The sequence below is a fragment of the Bison bison genome, unplaced genomic scaffold (genome assembly GCF_000754665.1).
Source record: "Bison bison bison isolate TAMUID 2011002044 unplaced genomic scaffold, Bison_UMD1.0 scf7180017864268, whole genome shotgun sequence".
Classification (NCBI taxonomy): domain Eukaryota; kingdom Metazoa; phylum Chordata; class Mammalia; order Artiodactyla; family Bovidae; genus Bison; species Bison bison.
Window position 1 is genome coordinate 2,542,750 of NW_011494840.1, and position 25,635 is coordinate 2,568,384.

At 40.5% G+C, this 25,635-nt stretch overlaps 1 protein-coding gene and 1 pseudogene across 1 annotated transcript in view; both read right to left on the bottom strand.

Moving 5' to 3' along the window:
- Window positions 1–25,635, bottom strand: part of BAI3 (brain-specific angiogenesis inhibitor 3) — an 880,973-nt gene that overhangs the window by 692,851 nt on the left and 162,487 nt on the right. The window lies entirely within an intron of this gene.
- Window positions 23,613–24,691, bottom strand: LOC104994839 (annotated as a pseudogene).

Genomic DNA, 25,635 nt, shown 5'->3' on the forward strand with positions numbered 1-25,635 from the left:
TATCATATATGTGTGTGTGTGTGTGTGTGTGTGTATACACATATATGTATGTGTATGTCTGTATATATATATATTCCAATGCAATGGACATGAACTTGGGCACACTCTGGGAGATGGTGAGGGACAGGGAAGCCTGGCGTGCTGCAGTCCATGGGGTCATGAAGAATCAGACACAATTTGGTGACTGAACAAATACACGTGTTTGTGTGTGTGTGTGCACACATGCTCAGTCGTTCAGTCGTTGTCTGACTTTTTGCAACCCCCTGGACTGCAGCCTGTTAGGTTCCTCTATCCACGGAATTTCCCAGGCAAGAATACTGGAGTGGGATACCATTTCCTACTCCAGAGGATCTTCTCCACCCAAGGATAGAACCTGTGCCTCTTGTATCTCCTGCACTGGCAGATGGATTCTTTACCACTGTGCCACCTGGGAATACATATATGTTCAGTCACTAAGTTTTGTCCAACTCTTTGCAACTCCATGGACTGTACGGAGCACACCAGCTCCTAGGTCCTCCACTGTCTCCCAGAATTTGCTCAAATTCATGTCTATTGAGTCAGTGATGCCATCCAACCATCTCATCCTCAGCTGCCCTCTTCTCCTCTTGCTCTCAATCTTTCCCAGCATTAGGGTCTTTGCAATGAGTCAGCTCTCCACATCAGGTGGTCAAAGTATTGGAGCTTCAGTTTCAGCAACATTCCTTTCAATGAATATTCAGGGTTGATTTCCTTTAGGATTGACTGGTTTGATCTCCTTGCAATCCAATCTCAAGAGTCTTCTCCCACACCACAACTTGAAATTATCAATTCTTCAGTGCTCAGCCTTATTTATGGTCCAACTCTTACATCCATACACGACTACTGGAAAAACCATAGCTTTGACTAGACAGACCTTTATCAATGAAGTGATGGTCTCTGGTTTTTATTATGCGACATAATCATCATTATTACAAGTAAGGAATGATGAGATTCAAAAACTTATGAAATCTAACCAAGTAGCAAGGGGAAGTTCTGAACACAAATCTACCTGGCTCAAAAGCTTTTTTCTCCTTTCACAAGCATGATTCTTAAGCATAGGCTTATTTTCACTTGGCAGCAAAAGCAGAAGTGATTCACAAAAATGGAACCTGAAATTCTAGGAGCCCATGATTACAACTTTATATAAAATCATCAACACACATTGAATATGAAGACTTCAAGCCAGTCTAGTTCACAGCCAGGTAAAAAGGGGAAAAAAATACTGTTCTTAAGCAATAATTATTAACAGTTTTTGGACTCTATTCGAAATCTAAAGAAAGAGACAGACTTTCTCTTCAGACGCTTTGCATTTTAATTCAAGGTGTTCTTGGACACCTTCAAGCTCACTCACAAGCATCTTCTGTTTACTTATTCCTTAGCTTAACCTTTTCCCAAGGACTTACGACAATTTCAGCTTTTAGATTCCCCATAAATATTCAACCTTTAAAAATTAAAATTGACTGAGGAAAAATTCTGATGTTTTGATTTGAAGAAAAACATTGATTTAACCTCTAGCTAGCTAAGAGCACCTTAAGATTTGCATTTCTATCACTGTATACTTGCAGCTGATTATTTTAAGAAATATATAACAGCTCCTGTTTCTCAGAGCATCCTCTAGCTTCTTGAATGTCTTATCGATCTGTATTTTAAAGGAATCTATCTCATTTACCTTAGCATTCTGTGCCTTTCTATACTACATACCGTGTTTTATCTCAAGATACATATGTTTTTTCCTTCAGGACTATTTCATTTGCCTTTAGTCTATAAAAGAAGACTTTAACTTCCTATTTTTATCTCTCTTTTTTCAAAATGCCACGGACCAGTTACAAGTCTTAAGATGTTGTAAGTCTCACCACACCAGTTACAAGTCAAGACTGTGGAAGTGATGAGTCCCCAGGGCACATGCATGAAAGCCCAGGTAACAGTGAACATCCCTGAGCTCACCTGATGGTTTAGGGACTGAGGTTCTCAATGCTACACACATGTTCACTTTCACGTTCATGGAAATGTTACTGAAAGGCCTAGCCACTTGGCTTCACCTGGGTACTTTTGACTTTAGTCTATATTTTACATAATTACAAAGTTGGCAAAAATAATGATGGTCAAGAATAATAAAGTTTATGATATTTTTCATAAACTTTATGAAAAGTTTATAACCTTCCCCAGAAAAATCAATTGAGCATGTTCTTGTTGACATATGGAAATTGAAGGAAGATATATAATATTATGCCATCTAAGGACTCCAACAGTGCCTGGTATTAAACGTTTAAATTATCTGAGCAGAGTTAACACTCAAATACAGGATTCACTCAAGCTGGATTTAAGTGATGGGTCTCCAACACCTCTGTGATCCTTCCTGCACACAGACCTCTTGGGGAGGAGCATCTATTGGACAGGGCTTCCAATCCCTGATTCAGGGTCTTCCTGAACTTCCTTACATTCGTAACAGGCATATAGTTCTTCACTGTAACTCTCACTGCCTTCAAAACTACAAAGGAAATAAAGCCACTAAAATAGACAACTGGGTGGTGGATGTGCTAACTGCCGTATCTTGGGTGAAATACTTAATTTCTTTAGGGCTTACCTCATATGTAAAGTGAGAATAAGAACAGTACTCGCTTTACAGGGTTGTTGTGAATATTAAATAGATGAGCATATAAACTGCTATGTGCTCTGAGCTCAATGTGCTGGAGCTATTACCACAGCATCAGTTTCTTTCCCAGGTAGCATCTCATTCTGCAGAAGAGTAAAACATAAATGCTTGCATTTCAAAATGACTCTACAGCTTTCATAATTCTTATTTTCATTGATCTATGTTTATATGTTACTATAAATACACACATAGTATCAAAACACGAGTTAATATCACACAGCTCTCCCTTAAGGGACTATACTTTGATTCACCTATTCACTCTGGCTAGAGCTTTGAATCATTTCCAAATTTAAATGATACATAAAATCTGCTAATATACATAAGCGATTTTTACCATGGAGGACCTCCAATGTTGGATTGGTTATATTGGATAAAGTAAAAAACAGGACATTTGAGCTGAAATACTACTTCTCACATACAATTCCCATACTGTGATTTTTTAACACAGAATCCGAATGACACAGGTTTACACGCATCTTGAGAAAGCAGCAGTGGAAAAATTCACTCTGTCCTGAATGCAAAGGTAGTAAATAACACACAAACTACAAACAGTTTCCAGATTTAAAACATGAAAGACTGTTTTCAATGATGAGTGAGATTGTAACTAATACAAACTGGTGGGTAAAAGGGTGATATTTGTATCCAATTAAATTTTAAAGGACAGAGTATAACCTTGAAGAAAATTATGACTGTCCTAAGAATAAATTCATGCATAGAGCTAAGAAAGCAATTCACACTGGACTATGGAGATAAAGGAACAACCTATGGTTGTAAATAGAGTTGACCCTTGAACAACACCAGGGTTAGTGGTGTTCATCTTTCATGTAGCCAAAAATCCGAATATAAATATAGTCAGCCCTCTGTATACATGGTTCCTCCATATCCACGGTTACACATCCCAGCACTCAATCAACCCTGTGTAGCAGTGCCGTCTTTGCTATTTAAAAAAATCCACTTAGAAGTGGACCCATGTAGTCCAAACCCATGTTGTTCAGGGGTCAATTGTAGTATGTAAAAATAGACACACACACACACACAGAATACAAAAGATACCGACTAATTTTACTTAGCAAAACACTGAATGTAGACACGATGTGTGATCTGTGGGTTGCTAGAATTATAACAACAGACAGCGAATTTTAAAGATCAAAACCCTAAACTCCTATGGGGCTGGGATGCCGGCAGGGGCAGTAAGAGCCTGGAAGACCCACGAGGCAGGCTCCAACCGCCTCCCTCTGTTCTGTCACAGCTGTGTGCCTGTGAGATCTTCTTTTAGGTTTAACAAGGATCCCAAAATGAATTGAATCATAAAGCCAATTTTTTTTTCCATGGACAAATTTACCAGAAATAATTTCAAATGCTTGATCACGAAAAATGAGGCAGAAAAATAAACAAAAGAAAAGCAGTCACTACCTAAAATGACCAGGAATAAATACATTCCCTGGAAGTAAATGACTGCATTGCTGAGGGTTTCTTTCCTGGGTCTCCTCGGCCTGTGGGTAGTGACCTTGTCAGCAAGCGGGGAGCCCAGGCCTTTGCTCAGCTCTCTGAATGTGAGCACTCTGGGTGATAAGTACTCTACTTAATAAGGTAGGGGAGAGTGTACGTGGAGCAGGACTGCAGCCATCAACCAGGGTAAGAGCCAATGGGGCCCCACAACGGATTACATGATGGCATCTCCTCCTTCTTCCCTTATCCCGGTCTTGCAGCTTCACGGGGCCCATTTAGCTCCTAAATAACAAGGAGGCATATAGCTGAACAGGGAGCAGAGATGTTCCACCTGGGATACATCTCAGCTATCACGAGGGGGAGGGGGAGGGGCACAGGGAAGAGCTGTTTATTGTTGATAAAAAATGTGTCATTGGAATGTAAGTGTCATTGTTTCTGCTCAATGTGAGACACGTTTACAGTAAACTGCTTCTGCTGAGGGGGTTTAAACAGTGAGAGGAAATGTTGACTGTGCAGAACAAATGAAGCCAAGCTGCCAGGACATCACAGATACAGACATGGGAGAATTCATATGGGAGGGTGGAGGGCTTCAGAACTATGGACAGCGTCACTGTGTAGCTCACAGAGAAAGAAAACCAAGGGTTACTCAGGTTCTATACCATTAAACAAGAGACTAGGCACTTACTGTAACTTAGCACTGAGAGCCCCGAAGCAATCCCGGGCACCCTAGCTCCCAGGACAGGGGCCACACTGGCCACTGTAAGGACCATGAGCAAAGCCAAAGTCCACCCTCTTCTCAGGAAGAGAGGAAGAGAAGGGGGCAGACAGTCACAGCCAGTTAGCACATTTCTCCAAAGAAGACATACAGATGGCTAACAAGCACATGAGAACAAGCTCAGCATCACTCATTATCAGAGAAATGCAAATCAAAACCACAATGAGGTACCATCTCACGCCTGTCAGAATGGCTGCCATCAAAAAGTCTACAAACAATAAATGCTGGAGAGGGTGCGGAGAAAAGGGAGCCCTCTTACACTGTTGGTGAGAATGCAAACTAGTACAGCCACTATGGAGAACAGTGTGGAGATTCCTTAAAAAACTGGAAATAGAACTGCCTTATGATCCAGCAATCCCACTGCTGGGCATACACACAGAGGAAACCAGAATTGAAAGAGGCACGTGTACCCCAGTATTCATTGCAGCACTGTTTACAATAGCCAGGACATGGAAGCAACCTAGATGTCCATCAGCAGATGAATGGATAAGAAAGCAGTGGTACATATACACAATGGAGTATTACTCAGCCATTAAAAAATACATTTGAATCAGTTCTAATAAGGTGGATGAAACTGGAGCCTATTATACAGAGTGAAGTAAGCCAGAAAGAAAAACACCAATACAGTATCCTAATGCATATATATGGAATTTAGAAAGATGGTAACAATGACCCAATATGCAAGACAGTTAAAAAGACACAGATGTAAAGAACAGTCTTTTGGACTCTCTGGGAGAAGGCAAGGGTGGGATGATTTGAGAGAGTAGCATTGAAACATGTATATTATCATATATGAAATAGATTGCCAGTGCAGGTTTGATGCATGAGACAGGGTACTCAGAGCTAGTGCTCTGGGCTGACCCTGAGGGGTGGGATGGGAAGGGAGGTGGGAGAGGGGTTCAGGATGGGGAACACATGTACACCCATGGCTGATTCATGTCAATGCAAGGCAAAAACAACACAATATTGTAAAGTAATTAGCCTCCAATTAAAATAAATTAATTAAAAAAAACACCAATAGCCAAGGTGTTATAGAGTGTAGAACAAAGTCACTGGTTCTCACAAATATGCTTACCTTAAAAAAACTTTTTAGTAAAATAATGTTTACTCAAACTCCAGAATACTCCATATAACACTTTTACTCAAGACTCTAAAGTCTAGAGGTGATAAAGTAGGAAAACAATGTTCATCTTTCTACCAAATTCTCTTTTTTTTAATTGGAGCATAGTTGCTTTACTGTCTGAGCCAAGGTTGTGTTAGTTTCTACTGCACAGTAAAGAGAATCAGCTATACGTGTACATATACGCCTTCTTTTTTTAGATTTTCTTCCCATCTAAGTCACCGCAGAGCATTGAGTAGAGTCCCCCGTGCTCTACAGCAGGTCCTTACCAGTTTTCTATTTCATACCGAGCAGTGTATATGTGTCAGCCCTGCTCTCCCAGCTTACGCCACCCGCTTCCTTCTTTGGTGTTCATATGCATGGCCTCTATTTCTGCTTTGTAAATGAGATCACCTATACCATTCCTCTAGATTTCACACATACACATTAATATACGACATTTGCTTTTCTCTTTCTGATTTACTTCACTCTGTACGACAGTATTTGCAGGGACCTGATGGGCCTAGAGACCAAATTCTTTCTTAACACAGGTTCTTTCTCTGGCCAAGCTACAGGTTATGCTGGCCCTGCTCCAGTGGACCGCTTTTCTAGCCCTTTTGCATTGACTTTTCAGACTTTGGACTCTTGATTTTCATTCCTAGAACTTGTCTTTCTGGCTTTCCAAACCATAATTTGGATTTGCTGACAAACATTATTATAATACCCTTGGCTTGTATTATCACATTTAAGTGACTTCTAATTGACGTGGTTTAAACTATATTTAAAAAATCCAAAATGTAATGTGAATATTTTGTTCATCAAAGTCTCACATTTTTTAAATATAAAAAAAAATATATATATATATTTACCTTCAAAAAACCATTTTAGGTCATAAATGTGATTACACTCTTATGTGGAAAATGAGGCACAGTTTCCTCATTTAAAGTCAGCCAGCTCGTCTTCTAACTCAGAGGCTCTGTCTATACTATACGGCATTCAGTCTTTCCCAGTAGGAAATTAAATTCTAAGGCAATTTCCATAGAAACAACAGCAAACAAAGGAATGAAAAAAGGAATACAGAGCATCAACTAGCTTTCTTTATATTTTATATTGTAAATATTCATCATACTCATATGCATATATTTATAATTTGTACACAGAATTTTCACTCTTTTTAAATCAACACTTTCTAATTGTTACCTGCACAGTCATGAATCACTCTGTGAATATATATGCATATGAACACAGTGTGGAAAAGACAGAAATGAAAGTTCATTTTAGAATCATGACACTGACAATTTTAACTCTTTCCTTTAAGTAAAGCCTACTGAACATTTGATGAAGCTATTACCAAGGAAACTGGGACAGTAGAGATATAAGCTGTCATTTAAGAAGCCAAGGTTTTTCTTTTTTTCCCTTTTATCAGGCATGAAAAGTGAAAGTGAAAGACTTAGCTGCTCAGACATGTCCCACTCTTTGCAACCCCATGGACTGTTGCTCCTCTGTCCATGGACTTCTCCAGGCAAGAATACTGGAGGGGGTAGCCATTCCCTTGTGTAGGAGATCTTCCAGACCCAGAAACTGAACCCCGGTCCTTGGCATTGCAGGCAGATTCTTTACCATCTGAGCCAAGTCAATTCCAATATAAGCTCATTAATACTGAATTATTTCACTAAATAAATAGTGCTGATGAGGGTATAAGAGAATCAGAATGTCTTGCATTCCCCAGAACTGTGGTTATTGACCATAATTAAATCCAGCCACTTCCATTCTCTGCTCACCTAAACAACTTTAATCACAATATGTGGCAGCTATTAATATCTAGAGAACTTTGACATTCAAATAAATAAAATGGACACTATTAAATTCTGTGAAAAAAAAATAACAAGAAAAGGACATGCACTATTTCAATACTAAGAATTCTCTCTGCTTTGCTGATATGAAGCTGCCTACATTATAACATAGATGATGTATAACTCAAATGAGTGCCTACAAGGAAGTAAATCAAAGAAGCTAGGAAAATCATTTTTCTCATGTGGTAGTGAGCAGGCCAGAAATGCATTTCTACCTCTAAAGCACCTTGCAACATAATGGAAACCAGGTGAAGCTAAGTTTAAAGCTCATATAAAAGTATTCAATAGCTTTCTATTTGCTGAAGAAATTGATATCCTTGACAAGTGACATTTCTGAGATGTAGACAATTGCCAAAGGAAAAAAAATTAAATCCATCACAAAGTCCATTACTGAGAAGTAATAAATGTGTATGTGGATATAAAAGGAAATCAATACCCAGAAAAATTGGAGGAGTTATATGGAAATTTAATTTCTTTAAATAAATACATGGCATAATTATAACAGAATAATGAGGGATAATTCAGTTTTGAACAAAGTTAATAAAGAGCACAACCTAGCACTTAGCAGAAGCCTATTCAAATATCACCAACACCTTATCAAGAACATCTATTTCCAATGATTGAGAGGAATGAACAGTCAGTGGTCAGATGGAGCTGGTGGCATTTCTACTTGACTAGCCTAACACTTAGGCTCAAGTCTGTCTTTCCAGGATTTCCTCTGACATTCACCCAGTGCCAGAACAATGACTACGCATTATATGAACATGTCATAACAGCCACCTAACTGCAGGCAGGGGAGATCTAAAGCAAAGTGGGCCAGGGGCTAACATCCCTCCCTGCCTCTGACTGCCCCTGCCTCTTGGTCCCCCTGGAGAAACCCTCCAAGTTCAACTTGAGTGCACTGCCTCCTATGAAGTCTCCCCTGCCCCCTGGGACAAACTGGTCACTTATTCTTTGGCACCTACCCTATACCTTGAACATAGACAAAATCCTAGAAGTTGATTTTATCACACTTAGGGAGGCAATGTAGCGTAGGCCAAGGAGCATGGATTTTAGGTTTAGAAGGTTTGGGTCAGAATGTCGGCTATGCTGTGTTGTGACCCTCAGTAATGCATCTGACCTCTGGAAGCCTCAGTCTTATCATCTGTAAAATGGGAATAATAAGTACAACCCAAAGGGTTAAACAAGGAACTGCATTTCAATAGTTAATTATCGTTCCTGGCACATAAGTGGTACTCAGTGGGTAGTAAATACAAGTTGGATAGTAAATACAACTGGATAGTAAATACAAGTTGGCAGCAGGAATAAGGATAGTTGTTGTTTATACGGTGCCCCCTCCCTTACAAAACGGAACCATTTCTTCCCTGCAGAGATAACGTGCACTTCACTGCTGACCTTCAAGCTGAGCAACATGCCAACATGTGGTGTTTCTGTTTACGAATGAGTACACCTGCCCAATACTATTTGGCCCATGTGCTCTGAGATCAGCTCCCCACACTTCCTTTCTTCCACTTAGAATTCCTGTGGGTGTGAAACTCCATTTCCCTTCCTCACCAGCCTTTAGGCTTCGGCTGAGCTTGAGCTTCCCGGGTGGTGCAGTGGGAAAGAATCCACCTGAGAATGGCAGGAGTTACGGGTTCAATCCCTGGGTCGGGAAGATCCCCTGGGGTAGGAAATGGCAACCTACTCCAGTATTCTTGCTCATGAATTCCATGAACAGAGGAGCTTAGTGGGCTACGGTCCATAGGATCTGCAAAGATTCAGACACAATGGAACGACTGAGCACAGCAGCAATCTTGGCTGGTGGGAGACAATGGTCTAACAAAGTACCTCTGCTTCCTGGGACCAGCCACCCCATCTCGGCTTTTAGCCACTGCAGGGAAGGCAGACAGTCTCTGGTGCCTGCCAACCTGTTTGCTTCGCTTTCCCCTCGTGTTCTTGTTGCTCTCCCATCTAATTTTAGCTATCCTATTTTAAATGCTCCATATTAAATTTCCTCTATTGATTTATGTGGCACATATATGTCTTCCTAACTGAACCCAGTTTTTTTTTTTTTTTTTCTGAATGGATCTGATATTTAGTCTCAGGGGCCCACAAAGCTTAAGTGGAAATAATAAAATATTTACTCAGCCTATTTCACAAGGTCCTTGTGTGGGATCCAGGAAAAGGCTGCCCATGAAAGTATTCTGAAACTATCAATCGTTGCACAAATGTAACATTTTGCTCTTGATGTTTTCAGTTGCAAAGGAAAAACTTAGCTTCACTGATCTATAGCTGCAATGTTCCAAATGATACTGGTGGCTTCCAATGACATCATGCTTATAATTTGCACAGTTGAATAAAGGGGAGGATGCAGTCCAAGAGATAACTGCGTTTGGCATAGCAGAACTCCTATGAGCTCATAAGTCAGAAGACACTGATAGAAACAGTGAAAACCATGGTTTTGCGGAAGACAAGGAATTATTTGGAAGACAGCCACCTTAGAGGTTTGCTCCAAGTCTTAATTTTGCAGATGAGCAATCTCATTAAACTCCACAAGAATTCAGGCAATGTCAGGTTACAGTATCTGCTTATTTGAGAACAACACAAGAACAAAGGCAAAACATAAATGCAGATAGGAAAGATTTGCTCAGGAAGTCCAGCTTTCAAGCAAAGTTTTGAGTTCTGAACCAAGGTATATTAGTTTAAGCAGCTATCTGAAACACAATAAAATAATTTAAAAAACAATCATTAAGACATGCTAAATAATGTTTTCTAAACTGCATAAGTCTGAAATCTAAATGAAGTCTGTAGTTAATGGCAGTGTACCAATGTCACTGTCCTTGTTTTGGTAATATATTCTGATTATATAAGATGTCATCACTAAAGGAGCTTGGAACTCTGTACTATTTTTAAAGCTTCTTTTAAAACCAAAACTATTTAATTCAAAATAAAAAGTTTGTGTGTGTGTGTGTGTGTGTTTAAGCTTCTTTGTATGCCAAGGGGAATGTATCACACAAGAAAAAATCCATTAAAATCTGAAGTGCAAAGTTTGCAGCATTAAAAGGACTATCTGGATGAAATTAGAAATATAGTTCTTACTCTGCTACACAACCAAGCTACTTATGCATTTTTCGAATCACTCCACAAACACATACCATCAAGTCATTAAGCGTGGTACTTTGTCACATTTTCCTCCTTAGGTCTTTTATCATTCGGGAGACGTCCTACCTTCTTTAATGAACCATCCTTCAGTTGGCCATGGGGTTCAAGTAATTTAAACTCCTGTGTTTGAAGTTTACTCACTTCCCCCAGGAACAACCAAGGACAACCTGTCACCAAATACCCTAACTCACTTCTCAAAATGTCAAACAGACCACCAACCTATCAGTCAAACGTGAGGCTCTGACCATTTCCCACTGATATTTACCTCTTGGTTCATACGGAAGATTTGTTTGAGGCCTAGGAAAATAAAATATCTGGACAAATAGCACCGCTCCATTCTCAACCAGGTGGATGTTTGGGGACAGACTCAGGGAGGGTCCGCCCTGGGTCCAGAGATGCCCGCAGTCACTGGGAAGGATTCCTGGAGTCCGGCTCCGATGGGAAACATGGTGACGTGATTTCTTACAACCATCCTGACTTTCCTCCAGATGAAAAAGCTACAGCATCCTTTTCTTTGTACAATGAAACCCTTCAACCTCAAAAACATTACTTTCAAAGAAACAACCATACTCTTCGGGAAAACTGCTCTACAGGATATGAAAGTGTCTGTCCTGGGGCTTTATCTCCTTCCAAATGTTACTTTCCCACACAGCACAGCTTGGGCAAGAAGCAGGGAGAGTGAGAAGCCAGCAGTTTCCCTCTCATCCCCTTCCTCAGATACAGAGTTGCAGAGGGTTCACCACATCCAGCATCGTTGCTGCCGTCTGGCTGGGAACGTTTTTATCTCAAGTACTCTATGTTTAGTATCTGTGATTAGCTCAGATGTATTTGTTACAGTGCTTGGCACACAAGATGCCGTTTGCTTCCTGAAAACTAGGCAGTAGGAGGTAGACCTATTATTCAGAAATACCTGGGCCCTGTCTCCGCTTTCTCCGCCCTGATGAGAGATCCTGATTTTAGTGTAAGATGGGTGTGCCGTGTGCTGTCGAGGATTCCCTCCCCTGGCCCTCCACCATGTGTCAGTGCAATTCTTGTGCGATGTCTACATTATCCCTGAGAGTCAGTGGGATGCACATCTAGAAGGGAACCCTCCACGGCTTCAGAGACCCCCTGTTGCTCAGGCAGCATCACATGGCCAATGTGGGGATTCCGGGGAGTGGGCCTTGGTGGCGGGGGGGAGCGGTGCATGTTTGTGGGAAGGGAAAAGGGAGTAGGTAACTTTGCTCTATCTAGCTTTAAGCGTGCTTTGCTTCTCCTGGGATTGCCTTTGCCTTGTCGAACACACAAACACATATATAATGTATTTACACATGCACTGTGTGTGGATCAATATAGAAAAATTTTTAAAAATCTTGATAGTAAAGTTGAGCATGTGATCTCTTCTCACCAGTCCCCATGCCCCCACCATAGCCACTGAGGCCCTCAGAGATAGGTTTCAGCTGCTCTCATCTGTACCACTGTCTCCTTTCTTCACTGCAGGCTCATCTACATTGGAAGGCTCCCATTTTTTATGCCAGTCCTTAAGACTTGCCTGGTGGTTCAGATGGTAAAGCGTCTGCCTACAATGCGGGAGACCAGGGTTCGATCCCTGGGTTGGGAAGATGCCCTGGAGAAGGAAATGGCAACCCACTCCAGTACTCTTGACTGGAAAATCCCATGGACGGAGGAGCCTGGTAGGTTACAGTCCATGGGGTCACAACGAGTCAGACACCACTGAGTGACTTCAGGTTCTTTCTTTCTTTCTTTGGAAACCTGAACAATCATGATCACACAATTTTGACAAAGTCCAAACCAGAAGTGCCTTCTGTGTTCCACCAGATGGCAGTCCCGCATCAGGGAAAAGGGGGGGTGATGGTGGTGGTGGTTGTATTTTGGATACAGAAGTATGCAATTCTGGTATTTTCTGTGATGGGAAATACTGACAAGTATACAGGTTGGTTCAGTACAAAATGAAGTGTAGGTGTTTTGTACAAACTCATCACAAGTGATCTGTAAAAATACAAAAGCAAACCATGCGAATTCCCCGAATTAAAAATATTTTGATGACTAACCTAAACTTCTGGTACATGACACAGAGTTGAAAACAAAACCCACGAAACATAGAATACGTTCTTATAGTCACTATCTGGATTTGGTTAGTATCCTAAATATACCTCTGCTTCATAGCTACAAACTGGTTCAACTTATTCCTTTGGAAAGTGTTATGACGACATATTGCATAGCGCTAAGTTAGAACGCCGGCACACGTATGAGCAAGCAGCAAGGAATTATCTTTCTGTGGTGATAAAGGGATTCTTTAAAAAAATCTAGTTTTACCCAGCCACATGGGTGAATGAAACCTTTCCATCTGTCTCTCACAGCAACCTTTACCAAGGATCGCACAAGACAGTTCTCATCCATTCCTGGGGAATCCAGTCCAGAAGCGAACGCATCTCTCGTGCCAGAAGCCTGGCTCTGCTCCAAGACCGTGTCACTCTCTGGCAGTAAGTGATGCTAATGAAATAGCATCTACTTCAGAATGCCTGATGTGATGTCCATGACGGGCTAAAGGGCCAGCTCCACAGATAAGAATGGGCAGGCTCACGCTTGCAGCTTCTACCTGCAGAAACTGAACATGGCACTGGACCCGACAGGCTCTCTGGGTGTGTTGCCTTCAAGATATGCTAAGCTGACTGGATCCAGGTGGTCTGGCATTACCCTGTTTATCAAGATAGCATTTTTCAGGATGCTATGGACATCAGCTAAATCAATGTTTAGCCTCAGCTTCCAATTGGGTATTTTTGAAGCAAACTATTATCCATTTCTGTGCATGAGTCTTCTGGATCTTCATCTACTCTTAGCTTGAAGTCAGCTGTAAACCCCTGTGACAGATGGTTCAAAATCTTTTCTGTGGATCGGTGTTAACATATCATGCTTATCTTTAGTCATTTTCTTACTTCCGGAAGAGATTATTTAATTGTTCCCTATTCCTTTTGTTCCCACCAGCAGCTTTCCAGTATTAAAGAAGTTTGTGTTTCCTTTTTGTAGCCATTTGCCACCATTTTTTCACGTGTCCAGAAACACTTTTCCCTTGATCTTATGCCTCTTATCATGGATTATTTATTTATTCTGTTTATCAGTGGTAGGTAATATAAGTTTGTACTTTCGTTTCCTAATATACATTTATCTTGTAGGATCCAAGTGTAGAGATATTTAGAGAGGGAAATTGTTTGGAAAAAGAAGTATTTTTATATTTCTCCCAGAACTTTGAGTCAGGCATATTTCTCTGTTTAGGTTATTAACAACCAAAATGTTAATTTCTACAGATACTTGTACTTTGCATCATTGCACAAGTGAACTAAAGCTAATTAATTTAACACAAACTCTATGAGCAATGGTAAAAGTACTCTACCACTATGTTTTTGGAGACAACACACACTTTTGTGCACCATTACAGTGCATGGTTTAATCTGCCCTGCACATACAGAAGGCATTAAAACAAAGCTTATCAAAGCCTACATTTACGACAATTGAATTACATCATATCACAAAAGCAAATTTCACATACTAAAGATTCAATCTTAACAAAGGAAAATGTAGGTCTGCTGGCTGTTTGGAAAGATTACCTATAATCAAGTAGCTAAATGGGTCACAATGTAACATTTTATATATTTTTCCTAACCCAAAGGCCCTGTAGAAAATTGACCTAATTAAGGCTCTGTAGAGAGCTTTTAATTTTTCCACCACTGTGAGTTTTACTTAGTTATGAAATGAAGCTTAATGATTTCTTTTTGATTATTTCCTATAAAAATCTTCAATAAAATCAAAGTAGATGAATAGCTTTAGAAACAAAAGTGCTACCCAACAGACTCCAGCCTTTCATTGTGAGGAGCCATTATAATCAGCAGTATCATTCTCCTTAGATTTGTTTACTTTCCATTACTCATAACTGCTTCTTTTAATTGGACCAAGCTAGCTTCCTTTAGACTCCCCTCCAGAGTGATGTTGGCAGAAATGATTGGCAGTTCCTTCTCCCACACGGTGTCATCCTGAAATTGCAAATGTCAGTTAACAGGCTTCTTTCTCTCTCCAATGTTTAAGAGTGGGAGTCTGCATTTAGCAGAAAGTAGTCTGGGTGCACATATTTCTGAATAAATGCATGTGAATCTATGCATTCAAATTCTGGAATCAAGGGCTTAAAAGAAGCCAGAAAGGTCAACCACTCCATCCATGGCTTGCATTCCCATCTGTCATCTATTTGTCAGCCACTCCAGGCAGGTGAAACTATAGCCTACTTTCAAAAATCATTACATTTAACCCCTTCTCACTTATTTGTAGTAGAGGGTTAAGAAGAGCAGCACTGACTTAATTTTGCAAAGCATTTTTTTGTTTATACCAGGACTTTTTGCACTAAGGCTCTTATTAGATTTTACGGCCAGGAATAAAGTGGCATTTCTTAGTCCCTCACCTCCTTATTTTTTGTATCCAATTAAAATTGAGGGACTATTAGCAGTGAAATGGCCAATAAATGCAGGTAGTGTGATAAGCATAAGCTATCAAGGTAACAGAGTCTGTGTTTGGCCCAACATCTGGCTCCTAACTGAACCTGTGCTCACCATGTACTTAAAGCATGTAAGGGAGCCTCAGTCATGCTGGAGTGACATTACAATTCCACCCTAATTTCCAAATTCTTATTTATCACACCACTAAAAAAAAAAAAAAAAAAACCTAAATCTATTATTAAATAAATGCTACATGAATAAAACATTTTTATAATAAATCAGCTAGATGTTTCTTTTAAGGAAAATAAGAAAAGAAAAAAAAATTATTTTGGTGGCCAGGGTGCCTTAGCTCAAAATGAACTAAGGTTAACAGAAGAGGAAGCTCCCCAAGTTTATGTCATAATTAGCGGTGTCTTAAGGAGAGAAATCCGTGACCAGGGTGGATAAAAAGCAAGGAGATGCACAGAAAGGAGCCTTGCTATCTTTGCCATCATGGATGACATCAGGGACAAGCCTTGATCAGTGACTGTTATTTTATTTGAAACGGTTCCCACATCATGGCAGCAACTGTCCTGAGTACTTTACACACAGTAAGTCGTTTAATCTCAGGCCCGAGGATAAGGATGAGGATGAGGTTCAGGGGCTTCCTGCCGCTGTGTGCAGAGGACCGCAAGCCCGGCCTTACGCTCACTGCTGCTTCTGGAAGGCCGGCACTGTCGGCCAGCACGCCCCGTGGCCCTCTCCAGGGGCCTGCAGCGGCCGGGGCCCGTAAACGGCCTGTGAGGTGCAGAGTCAGCCTCAGTCTGTGCCCCAGGAGTGGGGTAGTGTCCCCTTAGGTCACACACATGCAGAAAGGCGCGAAAGCCCCGCCGGTCCCCACTCTTTTTGGCTCCTATTGCTCTTCCCTCACCCCCCTCCCCCACCCCACGTCAGAAGCCACTAGAAAATGCAGGCTGGAGCTTAAATGGATGAAGGAAGGCAAAAAAAAAAACAAAACATTTTTTCTTCCCCCTGAGCAATTAGCTTGTGAGAGGCATGGATAAGGGTTTGTGGGATTTATCTCATTTAATCCTCATAAGAAAGGTTCTTAGTCCCGCTTTACAGGCAAGGCCGTGTTAGTCATGAGCCTTTCTTTCCCACCCCCTAGACTTCCCTGTCTCCTGCCCAATTACTCTCTTAAAAAACTGAAATGTCTCTTGCCTACAAAATAAAAAATATGCTCCTTTCCAGAACTCCTCTTCCCAAAACCTTACAAGAGGAGGGCATATTTATAGAGCAGGATTTTGCTTAGGGGCCTGAATATATTTGTTGAATCCTGAACAGGTTTCTGCTAGAATTGTGTTTACTGCTATGATAAATACACTTGTAGATAAAATGTTGCTGTCGTAACTTTCACATGGGTGAAAAATGTTTCAAAACAACATATTTGGGGAGCCAATTGGGATACATTCCCAGGATGCCTATTATATCTCACATCTTCAGAAACGTTTCTGAGAAACAAATGTGTCCTGGAAGCATGACCTTTTTCTGAACAGAATAATCATTGGAAAAGAAAATAGCAATCAACGTTAAAAGGCCACATTCCACTGCATGTCCTGTCTCCATAATCCTTTTCCTGTAATTAAAAGCATCCGAAAACCTGCTACAAAATAACTACAAAAGCAAAATTGGGGGAAATTAATTCCATCTGAGGTTGTTACAGCTAAATTCACCTGTTCCAGGAAGGGATCCTGAGAATACTGACACCAAGGATGTTTAATCAAAACTTCAGTGATTTTACAGCCTCCCCACCCCGCAAGAAAAAGGAAATGTGACAAAGCAGAAGGTTCAATATTGGTCTGCTGAAAAAAGGCATTAAAATACAGAGGCAGATCATTACAATTCTGAATCCAATTCTCGTCCTGTTCCCTACCCTTCTTCGGTTACTTTTTTTATGACCTATGACTTAGCAGATGATAATACAAGGTATCACAGGGACACCTCGCTTATTCAGGAATACCTTATTTCATACAAGGTCATTTTCCAGAAAAGTTAAAATTTAACAATAGGCTTCACAAACTTAAAAAAAAAAAGAAACCTGAAATGTATTAGACACCATTCAGTTCTCTTTAGAGAGAACCCATCACATACAGTTTTATAAATTTACCTGTAGTTTAGGTGTCAAGGCACCACTTTGTCTTCCCTTCTTATCTCTTTGAGTTCACATGTGGACAGCTCACCATCCAACCTTTTAGGTTCCTAAGCCCTCTTAGGCTTCCCATCTTTATGTCTTGCTGCTTCTTTAATAAACCCAACTCGTCACATCACACTTCTGGTCTCAGCTGTCCAAGACACTGGTTGCTGCTGCTGCTGCTGCTAAGTCGCTTTAGTCGCGTCCGACTGTGCGAACCCATAGACGGCAGCCCACGAGACGCTGGTTAGACACTGTCTAACCCAGCAGGACCCCACAGAGCCTTCCCAGGACAGATTCCTCCCCCATAACTCCTGCTTTAGCTCCTCTATCAAATAAACAGATAAAAGTGTCTGATGCACACCTCTGAGAAGTTTTACAAATGCAAAGACCCCCACCAAACAGAAGAACTTAATTTCTTGACCAGGAGCATGTAGCCCCCCTACTTGTTAGAGCCAGAGGACTGATGATGTTAACCCCTGTGACCCCACTCTGTTACCTCACCATCAACCAACCATCAGCTGGGCATGAGCAGATCATATATATCATGCAACCCCTTCCCTCACTTGGCCTTTAAAATGCTTCCTGGAAGCCCAACTGGGAATCCAGGTGTTTGGAGAACTAGCTGTCTGTTCTCCTTGCTGGGTGCCTGCAATAAATGCCACACTTCCTTCACTACAACCCAGTGTCAGTAGACTGGCTTATTGTGCACGGGAGAGTGGACCCAAATTTGGCTCTATAACAATATCCCCTTCCCTGAGAAATCTTCCCTGACCTTCCGAATCTGGGCTCCAGGTTATTCATGAGTTCTCACAAGCACCATGGACTTTCCAGGAAAGAACTGACCACACAGTCCTTATAACTGCCTGTTTACTCCTCGGAACATTTCACTGAACACCAAGCAGACCAGGAAAGGATTAATTTCTATCTTTCTATCTTAATTTCTATCTTACACACTTTCAAACCTCTAGAGTTAGTACACTGCCCAAAGCATGGATATTCAACAAATGCTTGTTGAATGAATGAACACATCAATGAAATAAGCTACCTCACTATGCACTAATACTGGCTTCTATCAAGGTTTGTGAACTGGACAGGTTGGTATTGGTTTAGCTGATATGTTCTAATTCAGGAAGCTGGCAGTGTTTAGGATGACATCAGTTGTGTGAGGACAAGTCCTAACTCCGCCACATATGAACTGGGAAACTTTGGGAAAATTGGTCCGTTTCTTCAAACCTCAATTTCCTTCTCGGGTAAATGAGAAGTCATACTGAACCCACAGCTTGCTATTGTGGAAAGAATGAGACAATTTATGCAAATTTTAATAAACTACGAATAGCTACTTATGTCTTGCCTGTAATTACAATTACTAATATAGGGCTATCTTTGCCTACACTACCCTGAGCTGCCTTAGTTTTATTCTAATATTTTAAATGTCTTGACTTTTCCCGTTAGAGTAATTGACACAATAGCTTCTCTCAGAATTGATTGCTTGTATGGTAAATCATTACTGGCACTTTTGTTCTTTTTTTTTTTTAATCACATGTCCCAGCTATTTCTTTTTATGCTGAGCGTCTTCAATTCCAAATTTGCATCCTGAATTCCACACTTTCTCACAAAATCCAGCCCATAATTGCAAGGGATTCCTGGGTACCTCAAGTTAAGAGCCATATCACTACCTCAAAAATCTGCACTGAAAATGATCTGTCACATTTCCAGAAACCTGCTCCGGTGTCCACTTTCCAAAAGTCCCCTGATGGTTTCACAACCCCTTCCTGTGTTCAGGCTCAAAACCTCAGACGCACTTCCGGTGCCCTTGTGCACACATCCAGCTGCGAGACTCTCAGTTTCAGCCCTCTCCGTGATGGCCTTACTACTCAACTGCCTGGGGAGCCACTACACCCTCCTAACTGATCCACCTCAGTGGGCTTTCACAACTCTAACTTCTCCCACAAAGTGAAATGGAACACTTTCCATTTCTTGGTAGAGCTCTCCTCACAGGAACCCTCCACTTATAAACAGAAGCGAGCAAAAGCAGAGCTGTTAGAGACTTTCCAGGCCCTCGGAAGGGCCACACTCCATACCCAAGCACTTAGGATCCCAGGCAATCTGATCCACGGTGCCTGCGAAACAACCTCTTCTCTTTCAAGTTCCATTTACTTTTGTCTGTGCTTCAACCTTCCCTTTGCCTGCCAGTCAGATGCTGAAGGGCTTGGAGACCCCTTCCCTACATATGTTATCTAGCCAAGCACACCAAGAGCATACCATCTCCATCTCCTTTTGCTATTAAATTTCTCTTCATGGCACTGGAAACTACATGATATGAATAATCTGTTTACTTGCTCCTTATCTGTCTCTCCTTGTTAGAATATAAGGTCCCTGTACTTTGTTTCATTCACTGTTGTAGTCTCAGAACTCAGACCCAGTGTAGGCACTCAACACTTTCTGGATGAATGGATGCACATGGCTATTATCACAAGAGGCATTAAAATACAATAACTGCTGTATTTAAATCTCTTTAAATATATGACAAATCTCTTTATTTTTTGAGTTGTTGTTCAGTCGCTCAGTTATGTCTGACTCTTTGCAACCTCATGGGCTGCAGCACGCCAGGCTTCCCTGTCCTTCACCATCTCCCGAAGCTTGCTCAAACTCATGTCCATTGAATCAGTGATGCCATCCAACCATCTCATCCTCTATCATGCCTTTCTCCTCCTGCCTTCTATCTTCCCCAGCATCAGGATCTTTTCCAGTGAGCTGGCACTTTGGATCAGGTGGCCGAAGTATTGGAACTTCAGCTTCAGCATCATTCCTTCCAAAGAAATCCCAGGGCTGATCTCCTTCAGAATGGACTGGTTGGATCTCCCTGCAGTCCAAGGGACTCTCAAGAGTCTTCTCCAACACCATAGTTCCAAAGTATCAATTCTTCAGCACTCAGCCTTCTTTATGGTCCAACTCTCACATCCATACATAACCACTGGAAAAACCATAGGTTTGATTATATGGACCTTTATATGGACCATTTTTGAGTTAAATCTTTTTAAATGAATCATTTATTTAAATCATTAATTCCAATGATTTAAATAAATGTTTAGAATGTAATCTACATATAAGCATAGGCACATGTCTTACTTAGATATCCGTCAATACTCAGCATGGTCTTAGCATGTTATAGATGTTCAATAAATGGTGAATTCAATCAAATCATACACAGACCTTGGTTATTTGATTTTTATGACTGCTCACTTTTCAGTCCCTTAAGGGAAAATATTTTCCACACTCTGCTTATTCTGTTTTTGAAGTCACCAAAATCTGACATGTGGAAACTGAAACAGTTCGATAATTAAAGTAAAAGTTTACATAGCAAAAGTATAAGTTAAATATTTAAGATAATTCATTACAATCTGCTCATGGCCGTGTTCTTCACTTGATCAGTGTAAAAGAGCTTTCACTCAGCATCTGTGGACTAAGAGAAAGAAATGCGCTGTTCCAGCCGAACTGCACGATCACCTCTCCAAATGCAGAGCAATGGTAAGATGACCACCAACAGGGGCAATTTAGCTTTTCGGTGCCTAATAAGGAAGTCGTGCAAAAATGTTTGCTGATTGAAGTCCCCAGTGTAAAAGCAATGAGTCAAGGATATGAAGCTGGGCGTCTCTGCCTCCAGGAAAGACTCCCCGAGGCCCCCACCCCACACCCGTCCTCAGGGGTCACGGTATGCAGGTTCCAGCAGTAGGCTCACGTCTCATCTCAACTTCTCTGAACTCAGTTTTCTCTTATTAGCAACTAACAGGTTGGTGATATTTGGTAAGTACTTTTGTAGTTATAATAAAATGAGACCCAAAGAATAATGTTACATTATAGTTTCAAAATGGTGTGAATAAATTTTACTCTTTTTCTAAAGATGTTCTATAATTTTATGAAGATAGGATTATTTATAATTCAAAACAATTTTAACTAAATACTCATATTATATTCATATATATCATATATTCACCAACCAGAAATGAATTAATAGCTGCTCCCTTTGAGGGCCTTTTTTAAAAAGCTGCTTGGCAGTCTATGTCACTCGATTCTTAGAATTCAGCCTATCAACTTCATTGCCTAACTTACTCTTACGGTAAAATTAATACTTTCATATTTACATGTTTCCTTCAACATTTTCAACCCTAATTTAAACTATTTGAATTATAGTCTACACAAGGTTATTATGGCATTTTTCAAACTTGAATTTATTTTTTTATTTTATAGAGGAGAAATTTCTTTGCATTTTTAAAAAAATTCTGAGCTATTTACATAAATTTGATGTGTTCAATGTCATAGAAATAAACCAATGTCTTCTGAATTTTCATTAGAATAATCTTCAAATACATGTTAATTCTGAGAAACTAAGGTGAATAATGACCAAAACAAAATTCTTTTTGAAAAACAAGAGGGCAAGTCTGAGTAACAGAAGAGCAAAACATGACATCTTCCTTGTCAATTACCAACAGCCCATCTGAGTAACAGGTTCTCTCACTGAGAAAACAATTACTTATTCCATCTAGATTGCTTATGGGTGTGGTATTAGCAGTTATGAATCAAGTAAAAAAATATATATAAAGTTTGCCAACTGTTCTATCAAAATTTTAGTCCTTTTTTTTTTTTTTCTGGCACACATTCTAGGTTGCAGATGCTAATGAGAGGCAGAAAGGCAAAAGATAATGCATAGAGTGATTAGAGGAGGGTCTACACACTCCCAACCTTAGAACCTGAGACAGAGACATGCATCACCAAAGTGATACAATATCAGTGATTCTGGCAACCACTTATCAGACAGTGAGTGTTGCTGTTCCCTTAATGTATTCCTTCCAGAGTGCCTATCTTACTGGCCAAAGAATCAATAAGAGCCCTGGGATAAAAATGAGAATGAAGTCTCAGAATCCAATTACTGAGGTTTGTGTATAAAACAGCAGAAAACAAAATATGCAGATTTCTTTTTCTCATTCTATTAGGATGATAAAGACAGTAGTTGTCTGTTCACAATGAAGACAGCCAGAGTAATTCAAAATACTGAATGCACAAAGAAATGCCATGCCATATTTTTAATGAATGAGCTTCAGTTAATTTCAATAGGAAGTCATTAAAAATTTTAGGCATTTTCTCAAGGGTGAATTCTCGGCTTCCCGCAACCAGACTTAGAATACATAGAGTTCAGAAATTACTTCTTACCTGATGGATAGCTATACTTTTATATTTCTTTAATAAAATCTATTTCAAACATTGTTATCAGAACTTCATTTCCTAAACACAGCAAGAAAAAAATACTGTTATGTTATTTGTTTTCATAAAATTTAGAACTTAATTTTGAATATTTAATACTTTCAAGAACAATAAACTGAGATTATACTAGATCAAAATTCATATCAATATATTTCAAATATATTATGAACCTCCATGTTAGAGTACTTAATGTAGACTGAAATGTCTTTTATAAGTTTAATTATGCCACATATCAAGTGAATTTGTTTTATAAACAAAGGGTTGCATTCAGAATAGGAACAAAAAATTGACATTTGTGCTTGTAGATATTTTATTTGAATAAATGCTTTTTAAGTTTTGACAATGAATACACATCTTTCTTCTTCATCTTCTCTAACCTAAAGGAGATTTACACACAGTCGCTAAGAAATAAACTGAAATACAGGCATACCTTAGAGATTTAGTGCAGGCTCAGTTCTTGACCACCACAATAAAGCAAATATCATAATAAAGACAGCCTTTTTGCAATATCTGTCTTTTCTTGTCTATTTGGTAAATTTTTACTCATTCTTCTATATAGCACACCTTATATATATACATATATATAACCCTAACCCTAACCCTACATTATGCTGTAGTCTATTAAGTGTGCATTATGTCTGAAAGACGATGTGCATACGAATGTTAAAGTATTTTATTGCTAAAAAATGCTAACCATCATCTGAGCCTTCACCAAGTTGCAATCTTATTGCTGGAGCAGGATCTTGCCCTGAGGTTGATGACTGCTGACCAATCAGGGTGGTTGGCTGCTGAAGGGTGGGGTGGCTGCAAAATAAATTCACTTGATATATGGCATAATTAAACTTATAAAAGACATTTCAATCTACATTAAGTACTCTAACATGGAGGTTCACAATACATTTGAAATATATTGATATGATTTTTGATCTAGTATAATCTCAGTTTATTGTTCTTGAAAGCATTAAATATTCAAAATTAAGTTCTAAATTTTATGAAAACAAATAACACATAACAGTATTTTTTTCTTGCAGTGTTTAGGAAATGAAGTTCTGATAACAATGTTTGAAATGCTATTTCCTGTCCAAAAAAATTTGGACAGGAAACAGCATTTATTGGTGAGCATGATTACGGAGGGGACAGTGCTGATGCTCTCCTGCATGCAGGGCCGGCATCTGTCCAGGGGACCATGATTAGGGATGTATCTGGCCCCACAGCCAACCAGGAGGAGCAGCTTTTCTGTCACCATGTTTTCAAACTAATCTGTATTAAACTGAGTAAATCCTCAGAAGATGTGGATCTTCTGGCGCCCCGGGAACTTGAACTCGGCCCCGCAGAGGGCTTGGATCACATGATCTTTGTTCTGCAGCCTGGTGCAGGCGGGCATTATCATTTGGCCAATGTGGACCCTGGCCACTGCGCCCAGGGGCTTTCCAAAGACACTGCGCGTATCTGTCTGGAGTCTATCAACTCTAGCACAAGGCAACATCCTGTTGATGTCGATAACCTGGAAGAGGTGGAGCCACAGTTGGATGTGAAAACCGTCTTTACCACCGCTTTTCGCCATGTACGGATGGCACAGATATGGGCAACCTCCAGGGCTTCAGAGGAGAGCTGCTCATGCGCATCGGACGCCGTGGGCCACAGAGTGGGAACTCATCCAGTTCGGCCTTCTTATGCCCCAATTCGAAGATGCGGATCTCAGCATCAGGGACACCTCGGCAGAAGCCGGACTTTGGGTATAACTTGTTCTTACAATACCAGTAACATCGGGCGGGGCGGCGGCCCATGGCGACACCAGATCTTCAGCAACATGCGGAAGGGAAAAAGCACACCTTAGCCAATGGCACTCCACTCCAGTACTCTTTGCCTGGAAAATCCCATGGACGGAGGAGGCTGGTGGGCTGCAGTCCATGGGGTCCCTAAGAGTCGGACATGACTGAGAGACTTCACTTTCACTTTTCACTTTCATGCATTGGAGAAGGAAATGGCACCCCACTCCAGTATTCTTGCCTGGAGAATCTCAGTGACAGAGGAGCCTAGTGGGCTGCCGTCTATGGGGTCGCACAGAGTCGGACAGGACTGAAGAGACTTAGCAGCAGCAGCAGCAGCAGCTGAGCAGCAGCAGCAGCAGCGATACTGGGGGAGTGGCTCCTCACTACTGCAATATGGTGGATATTGCAATAATGTGAATCACAGTGAATTTTTGGTTTCCCAGTACATATAAAACTTATGCTTACATTATGCTGTAGTCTATTAAGTGTGCATTATGTCTAAAAGACAATGTGCATACCAAATGTTAAAGTATTTTGTGCATACAAATGTTAAAGTATTTTATTGCTAAAAAATGCTAACCATCATCTGAGACTTCACCAAGTTGCAATCTTGTTGCTGGTGCAGGGTCTTGCCCTGAGGTTGATGACTGCTGACCAATCAGGGTGGCTGGCTGCTGAATGGTGGGATGGCTGCAACAATTCCTTAAACTGAGACAGTGATGAAGTTTGCGGCATCTTTTCCTTTCAGGAATGATTTCTCTGCAGCAAGCAGTGCTGTTTGATAGCATTTTACATACAGGAGAAGTTCCTTGAAGTCAATCCTCTCAAACCCTGGCAATGCTTTATCAACTAAATTGATGCAATATTCTAAATTCTTTGCTGTCATTTCAGCAATCTTTACAGCATCTTCACTAGGAATCATTTTCTGTGCTCATCCATAAGAAGCAACTGCTCAAATG